The sequence below is a fragment of the Panthera tigris genome, chromosome B4 (assembly GCF_018350195.1).
Source record: "Panthera tigris isolate Pti1 chromosome B4, P.tigris_Pti1_mat1.1, whole genome shotgun sequence".
Taxonomy (NCBI): Eukaryota; Metazoa; Chordata; class Mammalia; order Carnivora; family Felidae; genus Panthera; species Panthera tigris.
This window is the reverse complement of record NC_056666.1, coordinates 1,769,457-1,788,944: the sequence shown is the minus strand read 5'-3', so window position 1 is coordinate 1,788,944 and position 19,488 is coordinate 1,769,457. Positions and strand designations below refer to the sequence as shown.

Sequence of the window (19,488 nt, the reverse complement as noted above, 5' to 3'; positions counted from 1 at the left end):
CTCTGGGCGGAGCTGGAAATCGCGACAGGTGCACCCAGGGCTGACGTCTGTCCCCCGAGGGCACAGTTCTCTCACAGGCACAGGAGGCTGTCTTCGTGGGGTTTTCTGGCGTTACCTGTTTACTGTAAAAACCCTACTCCTGGGGACGCGTGCCTGACACACGGGGCGCACAGCCTGCCGTTACGTGGGGTGATTTTAGGACAATTAACTGGCAAAGTAATAGGGTGGTGCTTCAAGTACGAGCATTTGAAATCGTCCGTCAACAAGCACAATTTCTTAAGCACCAACTCACACCTTCCGGCGTCACCTACGTCCCCCGCCTGCCACTCGGCCGAGCCCGTGGGGACGACAGGAACGCAGTCCCTCCCCACGGACCCCCCACGCCCGCAGTGCCCGGGCACCACACGCCCCTGCGTGTGACACAGCGGACACGGCCCCTTCTCGCGGTGCAGTCGCGTGGTCTCACCTAGCGGAGGTCACGGGCCCAGCAGGACCTCACTCTGTCCGCATCACCATCTCCCCCTTTCTAGGAACATCCGCCCCCACGTGAAACAAGATACCATTTCCCCATCCACCCCCTCGGACCCCATTTCTCGGCTCTGCTTCCTGAGAGGCAGCTCAGGGACGTCCACACTAGCTGTTCCCGACCCCTCCCTTCTCCCCCTTGTGCCTGGGCCAACCAGCTTCCAAAAGCATCACGTCAGTGAACGCCAGCTCTCCAGGTAGTGGACGATGCCCCCCATCCCCACGGCCGGTGGTAAATCTGCATCCAGAATCTTCTGTCGCTGTAGCAGCACTTGACAGAGATACTCGTTAGTCTTCCTTAAGGCATTTTCTTCACTCGGGGTCCCAGGGCCACCAAAGCCACCCGCACTCAGGGTCCGAGAGCGAGCCTGCTTCGGGCCCCCTGCCCTCCCTGCCCTCCTCCAGCTCCCACTGCCTTGTGGCCGTGCCGACGTCGTGTCCAGAGCCAGGCTGCCAGGTGGTGGGGTAGCCGGTTCCCACCACAGGCCGCAGGCAACACAGCCGTGAAGCCCTTATTCACCCGCTGGACCGTAAGAATAAGAGGTCAGGCCGCGGGAGGCTTGCCCTGCAACCTGGTCCACCTTCCCACCGAGTGGCTCCGAGGGAGGGTCACACGGGTCAGCACTGAAGGAGCAAAAAGGCTCCTGCAACTTCCTGGGCCCGGAGGCCAAGGGAGGGAGAGGGCAGAGCGACGGTGGGAGAGTATGGGGTCCCGAACCAGCGAGGGGCGTCGCCACCAAGCTGATGTTCCCACTGGGCCACCAGCTGCGACTGACTCCCACCCACACGTGAGCGTCCGGGCACTGCCTCAGTCTACCCTCGGTGAATGTTTCTTAGCGCCGTCTGAATGTGGGGAGTAACAACGGACTACCCGCATTGCCGGGGTTCTGAGAGATCGAAACAGAACTGCCAAGTCTAATTCCTCAGGACGATTAAACACCAGGTCAAAGGCAACTCGTCAAAACAGCAGTAGTAACAAAAACATCATGTAAAAGTTATTCGTAAAAATGTAGTGAAGTAGGGGCGCCTGGGTGGCTCAGTTGATAAGCGTCCGACTTCGGCTCAGGTCAGGCTCTGGCGGTTCGTGGGTTCGAGCCCCGCGTCGGGCTCTGTGCTGACAGCTCGGAGCCTGGAGCTGCTTCGGATTCTGTGTCTCCCTCTCCCTCTGCCCCTCCCCTGCTCATCCTCTGTCTCTGTCTCTCTCTCTGTCTCTGTCTCTCTTTCTGTCTCAAAAATAACCATTAAAGGGACGCCTGGGTGGCTCAGTTGGTTAAGCGTCCGACTTTGGCTTGGGTCATGATCTCGCAGTCCGCGAGTTCGAGCCCCACGTCGGGCTCTGTGCTGACAGCTCGGAGCCTGGAGCTGCTTCGGATTCTGTGTCTCCCTCTCTCTCTGCCCCTCCCCTGCTCATGCTCTGTCTCTGTCTGTCTGTCAAAAATAAATGAACATTAAAAACAAAATTTTTAAAAAATGTAGTAAAGTACTATGTTTAGGGGTCCCTGGCCGGCACAAGACCGCTTCTGGGACCCTGTACTCATTTGGTTTCTCCTGCCACCCGCCGTCTGAAGTGTCACACAGATCATAAGTATTCCGCAGCCATGCCGCGTCTGGGGGCTTCTCACACATCACACGCGCATTCTCAATTTTTCCCTTCTCTTGAATAGCATGCCGCGGCTAACCGACTCATCAAGGTTAACCATTCTTCTTGCCACCTTTAAAAATTACACTCCCGGTGGAATTGCACAACCCAGTCAGATACCGTGGGCACATTTAATTAACTAAATGTCAGAGACCATAGTTGTTACAAATGACATAAAGGGGGAAACAGGATAGGGCATAACCTTGAGCTACTTGTTGCTAAGTGTTGTTAAAGGACCGTTCATTTGGGCATCAGACCCGTGGACCCAAAAGCAGTTAAGAAATTCCTGAATATTTCTGTAAATAAGTAACTACAATGTTATCATATCTTATGTTGAGACAATGTGCGAGGTAGAGAACAAATGTTTTCTGTTCCTCTCTCAAGTGTAAGCGTATGTCTATCTGATCCTAGCTTCAGAGAAACTGCCCGATCGATCAGCTGCTAGCTGATTGATAGGCATAGATTGAGACCCTACAAACAGGACAGCCTGCTTTTGAATACTTACAACCGCCTTCACCCAATGTGGCCCCATAGAGGTGGGGCATGGGAGCTGGGAGGACAGAAATATTTCCAACATCTTCCTTGCCAGTCAAGCCCACCTTGACCTTGGTACTAAATATCTCCACTTGTGGGCCACCTGGGTGGCTCAGTCGGTTAAGTGTCCAACTTCGGCTCAGGTCACGATCTCGCGGTCCGTGAGTTCGAGCCCCGTGTCGGGCTCTGTGCTGACAGCTTGGAACCTGGAGCCTGCTTTCGATTCTGTGTCTCCCTCTCTCTCTGCCCCTCCCCCACTCATGCTCTGTCTCTCTGTCATAAATAAATAAACATTAAAAAATAATAATAAAAATAAATAAATATCTCCACTTGTTCCTATCCTGCTCACCTTTTCTCTTGGCCACTCCTCTTATATCTGAATAATTCTAGGAAACAGGGCTCATTTGAGGCACATGCCTTGGCTTCATCTGTCTGCCCCAAGCCCTGAGTGAGAATTATTTGCTGGTGGGTAGAACAGCCCTCATCCTGACTCTAACTCAGACATACTCAATTGCACCGGTCACATGAGACTTCCTCGCGGCTTTCCAAAATCTTGACCTCTTCCTGACAGCTAACGTCCTCTGCTGCCTACGACTGGGTAGAAAAAATGTATCCATAGCCAAGACCAGAGCTAAAGGCATAAATAATTTCACATATTTCCATCTGAAGTTCCTCACCTAGGAATGAACGCAAGTATCATAAACTCAACTCTACCCACATGGCTGGCTGGTTACTTTGTTTCCAATATATTCCTACTAGAGTAAGATTTCAGAAACTCCCCCAAATGTAAAGTGGTGTCCACTTGCCTCCACTGTGTCGATCTATGTACTGTAACAATGCAGCAAACACAAATACCTGCAATTAAAAACAGTTTAGACTGTACGTTTCTCAAACCCAGTCGAGCCATTGCATACGAAATACCAGTAATGACTAGCACAGCAGTATCTTCAGTAAATAGGACCCTAAATAAGCAAAAAGAAAGATAGGAGTACAAATAATAATGAGTAATTACAATTATTTTTCAACTTGACTTTGAGGAAAAGCAATTTGGGAAAAAGTTACCTAACGGTAAATAACCAAACAACATTATGTAAGGATAACAAATTAGCCCAATATTTTAAATTAGTTTATAAAGTACAACTTAGATCTACTAGTGCAGAATCTTGCAGTAAAAAAATGCTTTTCACAATTTGAAATCTAGCCCCATTTACATATAACTTTTAAGATACACTTTGTATAGAATGTGAATGGATGCATAACTTTTGATTTGTCAAAATACTATATGGGAAAATAGTTCTGATGCTCAGGTAATAAGAAAACATTAGTCAAAACATATTTTTCACTTAGCAATATTGTTAGCAGAGCTTTTCTTGCAAAAGCACTGTGTTATTTTTTTTATCTTTCAGTTTTATTGAGATAGAATTGAGGTAAAGCACTCTGTAAGGTGGGTGGCCTGGTGACTGGACTTGAAAATAGTGTAAAACGATGAATACAGTGAGTTTAGTTAACACTGTCATCTCACATAGTTACAAAAAAGGGGGAGGAGGAGGAGGAGGAGGAGGAAAATAATTGTAATTACTTATTATTATTTGCACCCCCATCTTTATTATTAATTAATATCATTAATAATAATTATTATTATTATTATGAGGGAGGAAAGGAGGGAAGGAAGGAAGGAAGGGAGAGACAAAGACAGAAGAGATGAAAAAAAAAAGAAAGACAAGACAGAAAAGAAAGAAGGAAAAAACAGTATTCTTCCTCAGGATGAGAACTTTCAGGAGCTACTGTCCTAGCAATATTCAAATACAACGTCCGACAGCATCAACCAGAGTCACCACAGTACATTACCTCTCCGGCATCTATCTTGTAACTCAGTTTGTGACTCTTCTATTTTGTCTATTTTGCCACGCGCTGTGGGTCGTTTTGCGTCCCTCCAAAAGCCACATGGTGAAGTCCTAGCCTAATTATATCTGCCGTATCTTCGAATATGCATGTTTGCGTAACGTCACATGGCAAACATAAGGGTCATCGCAGACGCGGCTGAAGTACGGTCACGCTAGAGGAAGATGGGCCCCAATCCGACCTGACTGGCTTCCTTGTAAGAAGACAACCGCACAGAAATAAGGGACACGGGGAGAAGGACTCTAGGGCTGCAGCCAAGGCCCCTCAGAGACCCTCAAGAGAATCCACTTCTCCCATCGCCCTGGGATCTAACAGTGTCACTCCTACCCTGTCAGTAATGTATCTGCTGACAGAAGTCTGTCCAAGAAAGATTTAGCCATGGGGCGCCTAGGCGGCTCAGTCGGTGAAGCGTCCGACTTCGGCTCAGGTCATGATCTCCCGGTTCGTGGGTTCGAGCCCCGCGTCGGGCTCTGTGCTGACGGCTCGGAGCCTGGAGCCTGCTTGCGATTCTGTGTCTCCCTCTCTCTCTGCCCCTCCCCTGCTCACACTGTGTCTCTCTCAAAATAAACAAAAGATTTTTTTTTAAGTTTATAAATAAAAAAAAAAGATTTAGCCATGACGAAGGCCATATAGAGAAGCAGTGAATGTGATTAAGGTTCCCGTTACATTGATTCATGAGAGAATCACTGAGCAAACCAAGCACTCACAGGGGTCTATCTTCTCAGGCTGACAGACAACAGTCAGGAAACAGAACTGGGCTGTTACCACTTCTACATTTACACTAAGGCCCTTTTAGTGCAGGTACCCACAGCGGTGGCCCTCGGACAAAGATCTGAGGCGGAGGCCGCCCTGCCATATACTAGCAAGGCTGGGGAAGTCACAAAGGGAGTCGAGGCGGCCAATACCAGGGTATATTCTCAACGAGTCACTGCTGGGAGGGTGAGTGGAACTCAGTGCAGCTGGAGAACCAGGAAAGTCAATCTGAACCACTTGGCTCAGGGCCATCCACTAAGGGAAGGGCGAAGGGGACTTGGACAGCCATGCGCTAACCCCCTTGGTCATCAGATGTTAACTCTCCCTCATGCCCAACTGCTCTCCTTGTGGGTGGATAAGCCCTGGGGCACTGGTAGCTCAGGCATCAGGCATTATAACCACAAACCTAAGGCCCAGGTACGGGATTGGATGCTCCCTGTGCCTCCTCCAAGAGCATTCATTCCTAAGCCCTTCGTTGATGGGAATTCTTACATGAAGCTTAACGTCACAGCCATCGTCTGAAAACAAGTCACTGTGGGCCAAAGCCCTTAAGAGACCCCTCACTAGAGAAGACATACAGATGACAAAGTAGCATTTGAAAATGCTCCACATCATGGGGCCTTGGGGAAATGCACGTTGAAACAAGACTGCTGCACACGTCTGAGAAGGGCCAAGACCCAAAGCACTGGCACCACCAGGGGCTGATGAGCACGTGGAGAGCAGGAACTCTCACTCGCTGCTGGTGGGAAGTCAGAAGGGTGCAGTCATCTTGAAAGATGGTTTGACGATTCTTACAAAACTAAACTTACTCTTAACGTATGATCCGGCAATCGGGCTCCTTGGTATTTACCCACAGGAGTGCGGTATATCCACACAAAAACTTACACACGGACGTTTATGGCAGATTTATTCATAACTGGCAAAACCCAGAAGCAAGCAAGGTGCCCTTCAGTAGGTGATGGATAAATACACTGATACGCTGGCCCATTCCGGCAATGGAGTATTATCCAGTGCTGAAAAGAAATGAGCTCTCAAGCCATGAAAAGACATGAAAGAACCTTGAACGCATATGACTAAGTGAAAGGGGCCAGTCTAAACAGGGTCTACACAGCATGGTTCCAACTGCATGGAGTTCTAGAAAAGGCAAAACCAGAGACAATGGAAAGATCAGTGGTTGGCAAGGGTTGGTGGCAGGGGTGGGGATGAACAGGCGGATTCCATAACAACTAATTCTGCGTGACACCGTTGGACACATGACAAATGTTGGACACATGACATGTCCAACATGTGTTGGACACATGACAAATGCATGTGGGGAAAATCCGTGGAATTCACAGCACAAAGAGGGAGCCCGAACGTGGAGTATAGACTTCCGTTAGTAACAACGTTAACAGTATCGGCTCGTTAATTCTAGCAAATGTGCCACACCGATGCAAGGTGTTAGCAACAGGGGAAACTGTGTGGGGAAAGGCGGTGTGTTACGTGCAACCCTCTGCCGGTTTTGTTCAATGTGAGCGCCTGTGTGACTGTCTGCTCTGCACATGCTCGCAGTTCGTTACTTTGGGCCAAACTGATGTGCTGACATCTAAGATTTCCCAATGTAGCTCAGTGCTTAGAGCAAAGTAGGCTCTTGGCTCATTTTGGACTAAATAGTAACACCTTCATACTCACCCACCTTCCCCGGCGCTCAGGTTTCTCTTGATTAACCAAAAAACAGAGATATGCCCCATAAAATGTGTGTCCAAAGTTTAGAACCAGTAAGTCCAAAGGGACCGTGTCTCACTTAACAATCCCTGCACAAGTAGATAGGAGAACAGTTTACAATCCCAGACCCACACCCAGGAAACCAATCACGGTCTGTGGGTACATCATGCCCCCCATCACAGGCGTGGGTGCTGAGCTCCTGCCTCCCTCGCACGGCGGCCGGCACAGAAAGAGCCATCAACACGTACCCACTGGCTGCTGGATAAGTGAATGAATAAAAAAATGAATGAATTCCCAACCAGTTGGTAGGAAACTTAGCAAACAAGAAGTGGTTAAATGTATGCAGTTGCATGACTTTTCCAAGTGGTAAACGTGTGGCCAATGTGTTAAGGATCCAGGGAAGGAAGGATAGAGAAGGACAGAGAATAAATTTTCACCACAGAAGGGATATGTGCTGTGTGCTACCCTGGATGAAAGAGGGACAGGGAAGGAGGCACCAGGTGGGTAAGGACCCAGGGGTGGGTGACGGTGGTGAAGACACAATACCACAGCTCAGTGGGTTTACTGGACTGAAGAAAGAGGGCAACGAGCATTATGGTGGGGGGGCTTGTGGGTCTGAGTGGGGACCTGGTGGAAACAAAAAGAACAGGCCGTAGGACTGGAAAACGCCCAGGCTGACGTGGATCCTGTGTGTAGGATGGTGACTGTCGATCCTCCCAGGGACGTCACAGACGGTCACGGCCACTATGATTGGGTTCTTGGACAAACCTACCACCACGACTGGAATTATTACCTCTCCAAGGACAGGCTAGAGTATCACAGGACCCAACCACTGAAGAGGGCACTGTGGTCATCACCAGGTTTAGTGGAAACGTGGTACGAGGTTTACCCGACATAAATGAAAAATCTGGAGGAACTAAGGTAAAAAGCAAATCTGCCTTTTGGTGAATTTGGAAAAGAGTCTTACCACCTGATAGCATAAATACTTCCCCCCGTAAATTATGAATATCACTTCCCTATACTCACTTCACATAAAATGTGTGAACATTTTACAGCTATATTAAAATGCATTTGGATTTCTCGGGAAAAAGTATTATTTTCTAGTCTAATAATGTCTTAAATTTGTCAGTAGCTTGTAAGAACAGCTTAGAAGAGGCACTTAAGCATGTCAACAAGCAGAGTACATTTATACCCATTTAAAAACGGTTCAAGATATTAGCTAGTAAAACAAAAGCAGCACCGGGATTAAAGAATTAATTAAACTTGACAAATAGAGTTACGAGTAGACATGGAATCGCTATAAGCATGAAAAGTAGTATCTTCAGGACGCACCTGTTTCTCACAAAAAAGTGAATTAGCTCCTAAACACAAAGTAGGGGTGATAATCCAGGAATGCGGCGTGAACAAAGAAGTATGCGGTCTTGTGAACGTGAGTTACACGTAGCCTGTGATACATACGTGCCAACATACAAAAACACACAGAGACTACACACGGTGAACGCCCGGAAAAATCTGGCAAAACAAAACCAATTTAGAAATTTTAGTAAGAACTGTTGTCGGATGTCCTTGAGATGCAAGCCATCAGAAACAAAGCCAAGCAAAGCAAAAACAAAAGGGGTATTTTGCACGGTTACAGTAAGGTTATGGGATCAAATCACAATAAGAGATCTCCTTCGGGACTGCCTTAAGGAAACCATATATCGGTATATGACTCTGTGCTGAGGGTCATCGTCAAAGATCCCTACTGTTGTCAGAACTCCCTGGAAGAGACAGGGTCCTGGACTCTGAATCCCGTCTTTCACCGGTGGCTGGGAGGGACCTCACAGGCCCACATCCTGCCGTCCTCCTGGGGAGGCGTCTTGATTACTTTGCTTTACATATATGTTAAGTGGGACATAATAAAAACCCTTCTCATTTCTCCCTTGGAGATGCGATGTGAGGGAGCTGACCCTGCAGATGCTGAAGTTTTCATCTGGGTCAGCAGGCTGCAGACGTGAAACAGAACTTCAGAGTTTGCAGGAGTCTCTCGAAGCAACGGATGACTGGCTCCCTGTTCCCAGCCACCACGGCTGACCTACATTATCTCCTTCCACGTTCTCTACTTACTGGATGTACTTTGTGCCACACGAAGTAACCCGTTATTTGATATCGCCAGCTGCCAAAACCGCTACACGTATTGACAGTGGAACGTCCCTCTGCTGCTGGGCGGGCTCAGAGCCGAGCCCACCTGGAATATGCCCACCTGCAGCAAGAACATGGCTCTGCTCTTGGAAACCCGCACGGGAGCCCTGAGCTAGAGGACCCCATTCTCACACCCCTTCAACGTATCCGCACTCCTCTGAAACCTTCGTTCAAAGAAAGTCATGGCACGCTTCGGCTTCTCCAGGAGCACACAGTCTTTTCCGTATTAATATCCACTCCGTTCTTTTTCCACCTTCTCACCATAATTAGGTCACCACCCCTCCGTACTAAGGTGCTCCTATATGATGCCGAATCAAAGTCCTAGCCAATTGCTACAGGCGATGCATTACCTTTAAATGGGATTGCAGAAGACATGTGTAGCACATTTGTGATAGTAAGAAGGGAAAAACCGAAGACAGTAGGTAATATATAATTAATACGCAGCACATAATAGCAGAAGTCTCAGAACTCTGATGCTGTCGATGCAGGATGGGCTTGGGGTTCGCTCTCTTCTGCATCTGACTTGGGGTTGGGATGAGGACCAAGGCCTCATCCAAGTGCCCTCCCGCGTAGCCGAGTACGTGTACTACCTTGAACAGGGATCGGGGAATTCTTACCAGAAAAGGAAAGTACAGTCAGGGTCGTGACCATCACTGATGATCAGAAGTATAGATGCACCTCTGATGGCCACGGATGGGCTCCCGCAAGCACGCAGAAGCTGCCGTGAGCCAGTGGAGGGCTGCACTGGCTTTGATCCCACCCCGTGCCCTACACAGCTCAGGGGAGCGGGTGATCCCAAGTACGAGACAGAAGGGAGACCGCAGTCAGGTCCGCACCCTTGCTCCGTCAGTAACTTGGTGCATCTTGTTATTTTTTAACTCATTAGCGTTTAGGACGCAGCTCCGGGTTTCTGTTCGGGTCGGTGTGAGTACAGGACAGAATCACTCTCTTCCTCGCTGAGAGGGCGGCTTGTTGCCACAGTGACAAGAGAGGAAAATCTCGAAGCGAAGGTGACTCAATGTGGCAGAACTTTCGCTGGTGGCCAACCTCGGGCTCCAGTGTGGACTGTGGACTGGCAGACATCAGGCTTTCCCTGTGGGTGGTGGGTGCGGCCGGCAGGGAGCCACATGTCTGCCAGGAGGACCAGTGGGGACCAGTCCTGAGCAACATTCTCGCGCCTGACAGGCGTTTCATCAGGTAGGAAGAGACTCGGAGAGCGTGGTTTCTGGAGCACGAATACAAATGAAGACGTCCGACAATGAACGCTTGTATTCACTGACGGATCGGACACCTGCTTCCGTCCCTGATCTTTGGTATCAGCCCTAAGCGAGAACACCGCGAGCCCCACCGAGAGCGGACGTACGTTCCAGAACAGTTCCGGGGTTGAGGCGCGTGCGTGTTCTCGAGCGTTTCTCTCCACCTTTCTGCACAAAACACTCATTTCCCTACTCACAAAACTCAGGAACGTGTAACAGTACCAGATGTATGCTCTTCCCGAGGCAGTGATGTCATCGTTTGCTTTTTTCCCAGTGACCCAAGGACACGCTCTACCTGTACGGAGACACCACTGAGCACCGGACGGAAGACTGTTAGCCTCTCACTGGGATTCACTTCCGTGCAAAGCAGGTAAATAGAGGCTCACTACTAAAGAAATCATGGACTACCCTGAACTCCAAAGATCAGCGTGAATTGGTGCGAAAGCCATAATCGTTAGTCGCAAGGTAAGTTAATTACCAGTGTCCCTTTAGCTTCATGGTAAACACACGTTTGGAGACTACATTCCTCTTAATTTGGAATCTGCTCCACTCGTACGAGTCTGAGAGCTTAGCTGGGAGCACAGTCTTTTTGTGGTGACTTTGTGATTCCGGGTCCCCATGCAGTGACAGCCTTGAAGATCCAGGTGACCCTGTAAGGATCTGGGTTGGGGATTTCAGAGATGAGGTGGGAATGGTTTTGGTTCTGTTAATGTGAGGTATAGCTGACATACAATATTACATTGCTTTCAGGTGCACAGCACAATGATTCGACAACTGCATACGTTATAAAATGTGCACCACGCGAGGGTAGTCACCATCCACACCATACAAACCCATGACAGTCCACCCCTATGTTGCTGTCCACCCCTATGTTGCTCGCTCATCAATTCTGATGAAATAAACCATCATGTTCCTGCATGCTACCTTGCCACAAACATCATTACAGGGTAAACCCAAGGTGACTTTGACGATAGCTTACGATGCCTGAGCACACTGCTACTTGGCCTCTGCTTTCCTGTGTCCTTCGCAGCCCAGAAAATTCGGAAGGCATACATAGATAGAAGTCAGAAGCTGGGTCTGATTGGACCTCTGTAATCTGAGGATTGTAACCTCATTCTAATCCTACCCAGCATTCATCACCTATCATGTGTGTCTTTCTGTTGGGGACACAGCCACCTGACCTGTCAGTTAAGGATGCACCCTTAATGAGACCCTACACCCAGGCCCTTCCCTGCCTTAGTCATTACAGTATAAAGAAAATGTGTACTGCCCACCAAATCTATCTACGCATCGACAACAAGGTCACGGACCCCCTCGCGCCCAGAAGTGACGACAGGCTGACAGAGGGACCTGTCAGAGGACTGACAGAGGAGCCGAGTCAGGTCCTCTCCTAAAGTCCAGCACCAGCTCACTCCCCATTTCGATCTTCAAGTCCTTCTTACAGAGAGGTGTCTTCTTGAGGACAAGTCTGTTATGTCCTGGTGTTGGTCCACTGCTGTGACGGCTTTTATCAGGCGGTCAGTGCGCACTGGCATAATGTTTCTGAGGAACACACATGTTCCTGTACATTCCCCTGTCCCTCCTCTGGGGAGGCCAACGTACCTAAATGCCTGTCGTGATGCATATTCTGTAGTGCAAAGCAAATGGGACAGGAAGTTCGTATTCAGGAAAAATAAATTGGGACGGGGTGTGGAGAATGGAACTAATCAGGATTCGAATCCATACTTTCTGGACTATCCTAATTTTTATGACTTTGAGTCAAGTCTTTGGATTTTGGTCACACACAGATCACAAATATGTCAATGCAAAAGGCTGGCAGAACACTGAACTCTACTTCCAATTCTCCTAAATTATGAGTGAGTATGTGGCTCCAGTACCAGCATGTGATTTGGCTAAAAAGGCGCTGGTGGGGTAACCGTGACGTCAATGCCTCCGAAAGCCAACTGTCCCTGACTCCACGGGAACTTAGTGAATGGGTTTAACTCTCCAGGCAAGCCATCGGGCTTCCCGTGCAATTTGCCTTCTGGAGAACTGTTCTCAATGTAAAACATCCCGACCTCTCTACATGTGCGGCCACCCCCATGGGCCTCGACATGCCCTTCCTGCCCCTCCTGTGCCCCCGCCCCAAAGACAGGCTCTGGGCCACCTCACAGTCAAGACCCTAGAGAAGGCAGGACAGAACTGGGAGCACAAATGTGAGCCTTAGGTTCAAGCCCCGTCCTCTGATCCTGAGGAGCGGGGACATATCCTTCCACGTAATGATTCTACGACCTCATTCCTCAGGCCCTTCCCAATTCCCAAATCATTTGCTCCTAAAAATATAATTGGACAGAGGTCAGGAAGCAATGTTATTCTACTGTATTTTAAGCGTGAAAACAGAAGTGTCATATTGTGTCTTGTTTCTAAACCAAGCACAGGTTTACCCTGGCAACAAGAATAAAATTCCACGGGTGGGCTGCAGAAACACACACACAAGAGAACTAAGACAAGGTGCACGGGCTGTGATGTCGTTGGTGCCGGTAATGGACGACTCCTGACGTGTGCGAATTAGGTGCTGAGGGCTGCTCTTTGAAGGCTGCTTAGTGATCCTGCAAACCTCCAGTGACCCAAGTCTTGTGGCACCAAGAAAGAGGCCACAGTGGGAAGATCGGTGGACCAAGTCTCTGGTTTGCGCTTACTCTAAAAAAATTATTTGATGAAGTACGTTAATCTCTCCGCATAGTTTATAATTAGAATCGCACTTACGTTTCCACCTTACTAAGTGATTCTGAGAGGCCTTGCAAATTTAGGTTATGAGTTTCATTACAGGCACGTTATTAAACCGGACCCAGTGCCGCACACAGCCCGATGTCAACAACGGCCAGGGGACCTGGCCTCTGTCTACCTAGCATGGCATTTTGCTGCTGATGTAATCCAGTCTGAGGGTTTTTGAAAGGATGCAAATTTGCTGCAAGTAACACGTGTTTTCTCAGTAATTAAACACGAGGCTCAAGTGGAACTATTTATCTCGTAGACGACACCCATGAACCTTCTGTGCGTCCTTCTAGTTGCGGGGCAATCGTGCTAAAATCCTGGGCGCATTCAGTCTCCCAACTGAAGAACCACTTCTCTGCCTCCTCTCCCCGACCTCCAAGCTCCCCACCCCACCCCGTCCTGAGCTGATGCCCTTGCTTCCTGCTTGCCCTTGGAGCGTCAGAGGGAGCCCGCCCCAGACCACGGAGGGCACAGCAGCTCCACGGTCTGTGCATGCTGCCTTTCCACTCAGCAGGGAGACCAGCTGATGGACACCGAGGTGACGGAGATGACAGAGACAGAAACAGAGATATCTGACATAGAGAGATAATCTTTGGAAGTTCAGACCAAACATCCAACTGCGTACTCAACATCTCCATTTGGTTGTGGAACAGACATGTCAAGTACAAGATGTTCAAAACTGAACAGCTGCTCTGCCCCCTAATGAAGTATACCCTCCCCACCATGAGGTTAGAAGCCTCTACCTCTCCTCTGGTGGAGCTCTATCTTTCCAGCTGGTAGAGATAAAACCCTTCTACTCAAGCCTGACTGTACCGTCTCGCACCAATATCCAATCGTGTAGGAAATATTTTGGCAATGCCTTCCAGTGAAAGCAAAGCTCGTAAAAATGGCTCTGAACACCTTCCATGTCTGGCTCCTCATCTCCTGACCTTATTTTCTGCTCCCCACCCCCCGCCCTCCAGCCACACTGGATTCCAGGCAGCCCCCAAGCACAGTCTCCCATGTCCTCTAGCAGTATCTTCTAACTGGAATGCCTCCCTTCCTTGTTCCCTTGGCTAACCCATTCATCTTCTTCAAATCCTATTTAAGCACCTGAGTTTTAATAAGGCTGACTTGACTCCCTATTTAACACCGTAAGCCACGCATCATCCCCTTGGTTCTGTGAGATCACTTTTACTTTCTACAGCAAATTCCATCTTCTGACATTCGATGGAATTCAGTTACATTTATCATTCCCTGACTTTCCCTACGGACACGAAAGGTCCATCGGCCCGGAACCTGTGTCTCCTGGTACATGCCCAAAGCTAGAGCAGAGTGCCTCGTACTACTGGGCGTTCGACAATTATTTGTCAGAGGAAGGAACGAACACAGGAGGTGGATTTTTCCTTCTCCATGGTGTGGACCATTTGGCTCAGTGTCCGCTTAGATTTACGGCACGGGCATCAGGTGGTTTCAATGGTACCTGTCTTCTTTCTCATCCTGACTATGTCACTCTCTTTCTGCCCCTCCCTCACATTGCCCCTGGCCCCACCTATGCACTCCACATCTTTTCTGGCCTCTAGATCTCCGTCAACACGTAGCCTCCACTGTGGCAACGCTACTGTGCATCTGGCCTTTAACGTCTTCCTTCACATTACTAAATAAATTCAACAGATAAGACGTCATCACATGCTGAGTGCCCTGGGAAATAACAGTGAATAGACAATAGTTTCCGCCCGTTTTTATTCAATAGAAAAACATTTATCGATTCAAATAAAACAAGTAATCATACTATCATACCTATGGGGATGACAATTGGGGGAAAGTTGTTATTAATAATATGTTAGAACTTTTAGAATCTTGCTGTCTTTTGTTATTCAAAACGGCTGACAGAGCCTTCAGAGTGTTTATCCTCTCGGCTGAGCTTTCAGAAGTCGGAGGCGGTGTGAGAAGGCAACGGCACTTGAAAATTTTCATAAATGCATGGGTCACGTGGTAATTAAGAGGCTGGTATTTTACTAACAGAAAAAGATACCTTGTGTTTAAAAAAATACATACAGACTAACATTCCTCAAAATTCCGTATCCGAAACAAAGACTGACTTTAGCAACCTTCAAAATATCCCTTCCATCTCAGTATTACCTGTAGTATCTCTTGCTATCACTTCCTTAGTACATTACCCATAGTCTGTTTTCTTATGGTCCCCAAGAACAGAATCACATTTAGATAGTCTTCTATTGTATTTTCAACAGGATAGTAATACTGCTTAGATTAATCTCACAAACTCTTTAAGAAAAGTGATCATTTTGAACTATTTTTTTAAGTTTATTCATTTATTTTGGAAGAGAGAGAGAACATGAGCAGGAGAGGGGCAGAGAGAGAGGGAGAGAGAGCACTGTCAGTGCGGAGCCTGATGCAGGGCTTGAACTCACAAACTGTGAGATCATGACCTGAGCCAAGATCAAGAGTCGGATGCTCAACAGATGGAGCCTCCCAGGTGCCCCTGGACGTAGGGTAAGACGGTCCACTGGCCGTGCACATTGGGAGAACACGTGAAAACATGTCCATGGGAGACAATGCTCATCTACGGAAAAGCTAACATCATGAAAGAACACATATATTGAAAATACATTTATAATATATTTTACTGTAAAGAAGAAAAATATCCTGGACAGTTGTACACTAAACTGAGAGCTGGGGTCAACTCTAGGTAAGGTGGACAGTGATCACAGCCTTTTGACCTTCTGTGTTTTGCTTGTACTTAAAAAAAATGTAACTTTATAATTATAAAAATAAGAAATAATATATTTAATTAACCTATAAATACTGACCAGATAAATCAATCTGTATCCTCTTTAACTGAACATTGATTTTATTTTTTTATTTGTTCATTTTTATTCTAAAGGAGTGTTAACTACACTTTAACTTAAAAAATTAAGTGGTTTACTTTATACATACTTCATCTTCTTAAAGCCAACGTTCAATTTTACATATAGAAATTTATGATTATAGAATGCGTCACCAGTTGTACAAGGAAAGGAAAATGAGGTCGAACAAAATGCATACTTATGGTCATGGCCCCTTTTCCAAAAGTTGTTTTTATTGGAAAGATACTCAGAAAAATAATATATATATAAATTACATAGCACTGAAGTGTCTTCCCCTACCAGGACTAGTTTTATAGGTATTCTTCTATCTATTAGAATAAGAAATAGTGATAAATTGTACAACATCTTACAAGATTTAAATTCTTGCAAAATTTTTCTACGTGTCAGACTGTTATCAATAAAAAAATATTTTAGAATCTAGTGAAATTTTCCCGTATTTAACACTGGTGTGATTAGAAAGCATTTCCTTCAATACAGTGAAAGCTTGCAATTATTTTTACAGAGAAAACTGCATGCAGATTTGATTACAATAGTCACAACGCTTCAATATTCCAACAATTGAGTCCTGTAGCCAGATAAACTACGCGTGATAAAGTAAAGGTATCCTTTTTTGAAATAAAATCAGTGGTTGCCAGGAGACACTGTGCTTGCTCACGAAGAAAGTCTAATCATATCTCCTGTCTCATTAGTAATAAATGTCGTTATTAGTTCAAATAACCTCAAACCTGTGTTCAAATATTTCCCAGGTTTCTAATTGCCTGTCCTCTGGCTGGCACTTCAAGTATATATGCAGGACTTTTATTGGGTACTTAAAATGAATAGTAGACTCTTGTCCAGAGCCAATTTCCTCCATTCTAACAGGAAAGGGAAAAACAATAACTGTTTCCAGTAAGGAGCAAAGAGCATTTCTTCGTGTACAGAACAACCCCCACTCCACGTGCACAGAAAGGTACGCAAACTGGTTTCCCTCCCACATTCTCCAGACCAACCTCCGGGGAAAAGCCAGTGTGTGACTGGGTTTTCCATTGTTTTTCTACTCCCTGACACTTTCTCAGATCATCTGTTTACATCTGAAGAACCTGCTGCTTTCCTGGGCACCGGCAGCCCCCTTCACTGAGCTTTCAGGTAGAGCACCCCGGACAAAGAAACCCCGTGCCACAGTCCTCACTCCACCACTCCCCGGGTCCCGGGTACAACCAAATGTGCATCGTGGGGCCCCGTTTTCTTGTCTACAAAATAAAAACCACGCTCCCACCACCATCTTTGTTTAGCCCGCAAATTAAGGTATTTTGGAAATAACAGGTGGCCTAAAAATCAAATTGTACTAAGGCATGATTAAGACAGACTTCTGCTTACTGCACAACCACAGCCTCCCAGCGTGAGGTCCAAATATGGAAGCACAAGTCCTGCAAACCCAGAGCATGTACGGTCCTTCCGTGGTGCTGGACGCCGCCTGCGGATTTCTCAGTAATCAGCAGACGCTGTTTCTCGAGTATCTACTTGGAACGTTATCGAGGTACCATTGCACGAGACGATCAAGTTTACTCCCCCACCCACCTGTCCCCTCGCTCCGTACAGTCTAACACCTGTCGATTACGTGGGTGATTTTAATGGTATATACTTAACTACTTCTATTTTCTTTCCTCAAAAATGGAGTCTCCACCTTGATTCCTCCTTTCGTAAAAGGATGTGAGTGTTCGCACACCCGTGCTCACCACCCCCCCACCCCCCCCACTCCCCCACCTCCCCCCACCCCCCCCCCCCCCCGGCTCTTTTGATTTATCATCAGTACCTCTACAATGGACACTTTGGAAACATTTCCATGACAATCTCAAACCCCACTACCTCCTGTGGTAGGTGCTCTCTGATTCTAATTGCTGGAAATGCATTATGTATAGGTATTTTTCACCATTTAGAATCATGGTTGAATAGTCTCCCAGGACGAAACTTCTTTTCTTGAAAAACCTTCTTGAAAGTCCCTTGACTTTCAAACTGACACAATTCTCCTCCTTACGAACGTACTTCTGTTCTTTACTTGTCTTCTGTTTAATTTCTTCCAGCATCTGCATCAACCCGTCTCGTCTCTCATCCTTTCTACAAGGAGATCCTTCCCTGGTCCCTTCTTCCTCTGCTCCAGTGGAAAATAATTGGTCTCTGTGCAGCCGTCCCCTGAGATGTGCAATGTATTACTCTTACAAATTGAACCATTATTCTCAGATCCCAGTCTTCTTTTTGCCTGGTTTAGTTCCCGCCTTACTGGAGAGCTAGCTACCAGAAAGCCCTCAATCACATCTTAGGAAACCTGTATTGGGGGATAAACAGCATGAATCCTCGAATGTCCCCAAGTCTCCCATGCTGCAGACGCTCCGCTCTTGGGACCCTGGATGGGGTCTAGAAGCATCAGAACCACTTCTTGAAAACATGCTGATGGAACTGTTTCATTCAATACCACCACACCACCGCCCCGTATTGCTTGTGAGAAGTGTTATATCATTTCCAGGTAAGATAACCTCAGTTTCTTTCTGTGGATTTTCATAATATCTTCATTTTCCTTGTAGTTCCAAAAGCCCACAATGCTGGGTTTGTGTGGGTCTTTTTTTTCTTTTTTCTTTTTTTTTTTTAATCTTGTTTAACAGTCATTATACTCATGGATCTTCAGGACTCTCTTCTGTTATTTTTTTTTTAAGAATTTTCACTTCTCTATTTTCTTTGTGTTCTCTTTCTTGAAATCCTATTAGTCAAATGTTGGGTCCCCTGAATTTGTTTCTCTCTCTCTCAATTTTTCTCTCACATATCCTGAACATTATATTTCGGTTTTACATTTTATGAGACTTTCCCAATTCTATTTTCTAGCCTTTGAAAAAAAAAAGTTAACAATCATAATTTCTTTAATTCCTTACCATTTTAACTCCTTATTGTTAAAATCCAATTCTTTTTTTATGGATACAGTATCTTCTTGAAACCCTCTGATTATAGAAGTTAAAAAGTTTTGTTCCTGGGGGGCTCAGTTGGTTCAGCATCCAACTTCAGCTCAGGTCATGATCTCACAGTTCATGAGCTCCTGCGTCGGGCTCTGTGCTGACAGCTCAGAGCCCGGAGCCTGCTTTGGATTCTGGGTCTCCCTCTCTCTCTGCCCCTCCCCTGCTCATGCTGTGTCTCTCTCTCAAAAATAAAGAAACATTAAAAAAATTTTCTAAGGTTTTGTTCCTTTGTTTCATATATGAACAATTTTGTTTTTTCTAACTTGAGTTTTAAATTTCATGTTTAAAATAGTCCTCAAGCACACGTTTATACTGGAACTTTCATTTATATTTTCAGACAAGGCAACAGGAAGGCTGACTGATGACAGTGCATGTGGACGAAACCATCTCTG

At 46.8% G+C, this 19,488-nt stretch overlaps 1 long non-coding RNA gene across 2 annotated transcripts; it reads left to right on the top strand.

Moving 5' to 3' along the window:
- The first annotated feature begins 14,499 nt into the window (after nt 1–14,499).
- Nucleotides 14,500–18,286, top strand: LOC122240549. 2 transcript variants are annotated; one of them, XR_006220328.1, is made up of 6 exons: nt 14,500–14,538; nt 16,618–16,715; nt 16,977–17,064; nt 17,171–17,240; nt 17,485–17,631; nt 18,176–18,286. It is a non-coding gene; the product is annotated as an uncharacterized LOC122240549 (long non-coding RNA). The 2 variants fall into 2 exon arrangements; XR_006220327.1 differs by having other exon boundaries at nt 14,506–14,622.
- The last annotated feature ends 1,202 nt before the right edge of the window (nt 18,287–19,488 follow it).